General features: G+C 38.0%; 1 non-coding gene across 1 annotated transcript; it reads right to left on the bottom strand.

Annotated features, from left to right (window-relative positions):
* Positions 1-249: 249 nt before the first annotated feature.
* Positions 250-388, bottom strand: LOC114819890 (small nucleolar RNA Z247). The gene has a single exon (XR_003767188.1). It is a non-coding gene; the product is annotated as a small nucleolar RNA Z247 (small nucleolar RNA).
* Between the last annotated feature and the right edge of the window lie 907 nt (positions 389-1295).

The raw sequence follows: 1295 nt of genomic DNA, 5'->3' as shown, positions 1-1295 counted from the left end.
GAGTAGTAACTGCCTTGAGAGTTACCAGAAAAAATAGAGCATGAAGAAGCAGCACCAAGGACTCCTCTAGAATTGTTGTTGTTATTTGTGCAATTAGCTCCAAAATTCCGATTATGATTGTATCGATTTCGATTTTGATAACGGCCACAAAAATTATCTCTGTTTGATGAGCCTTGCTAAGCATTGTAAGCATGAAATGGTGTTGAGGAGGAAGAAGATGAGAATCTTGATTTGCGCTTTGCAGAGAAATTTCTTTGCTCAGAAGAAGGCCATAAAGTTCATCAATATTAATAGATTCAATTCTTGTCATAATTGAATCAACAAAAGATTCATAATTATCAAGCAAACCAGCAAGTGTATAAGCAACAAGATCGAAATCAGAAATCGGTTCACTAGCAGCAGCTAGTTTGTCAGAAATGTCCTTGATTGAATTTAGAAAATCAGTCATTGTTGAATCGCCTTTTTGGATTGTCTGGATCTTAGCATAAAGGCTATGAACATAAGTGTGAGAAGCACCAGCGAATCGACACTCAAGAGATTGCCATAAAGATCGAGAATCAACCATTCCAATTGTTAGAGGAAGAAGATCTTCAGCAAGAGTTGAATTGATCCAAATCATTAGAATTTGATCACGTTCGCACCATACCTCATAAGCAGGGTTACGAATGCGAGATCCAGAAGAATCAAAGATACACTTAGGAGGACAAATATCATCTCCGTTAACAAGACCAAAATGCTTGTAGCGTTTAACATAGGCGTGAAAAGACTACACCAAGTAATGTAGTTCTGCTCATTCAGCTTAGTTGCTCATTCAGCTTAGTCGGAAGTGAAGGATCGATTCGTCGTGAGACTATGGTGGCGATGTAGAAATTTGACATCTTGCAGAAATCAAGAACTAGAGAGAGAGAGAGAGAGAGAGAGAGAGAGAGAGAGAGAGAGAGTGGATATTGGAAGATTTTTTTTTATTTTTTTTATTTTTTATTTTTTATTTTTTTTGAATTTTTTTGTAGAGACAGATTAGGCGAGATTAGCTCTTCGTCAACAGTCGCGTGCGAGGCACCAACCCTCTCCCAAAGGAGAAAGGACCGTTGCACCCATAAACCCCCCGCCCATCCCCCCTCTACAAGAATTTATTAATAATAAGAAGAAAAAAGGAAAAGTAGAACAAACGGGGGGACTAGGCCAAAACCCGCTAAAAACAATTATTGAAAATGATATGGACTAGTTTAAGGGTGCTTAGCTTCAGTCACCTAAAATTGAATTCCCATAATTCAGATGATTATATTTCTTTCCCG

The sequence above is a fragment of the Malus domestica genome, chromosome 11 (genome assembly GCF_042453785.1).
Source record: "Malus domestica chromosome 11, GDT2T_hap1".
NCBI classification, from domain to species: Eukaryota; Viridiplantae; Streptophyta; class Magnoliopsida; order Rosales; family Rosaceae; genus Malus; species Malus domestica.
Note: the sequence above shows the minus strand (reverse complement) of the source record. Positions and strands in the feature narration are given on the sequence as shown.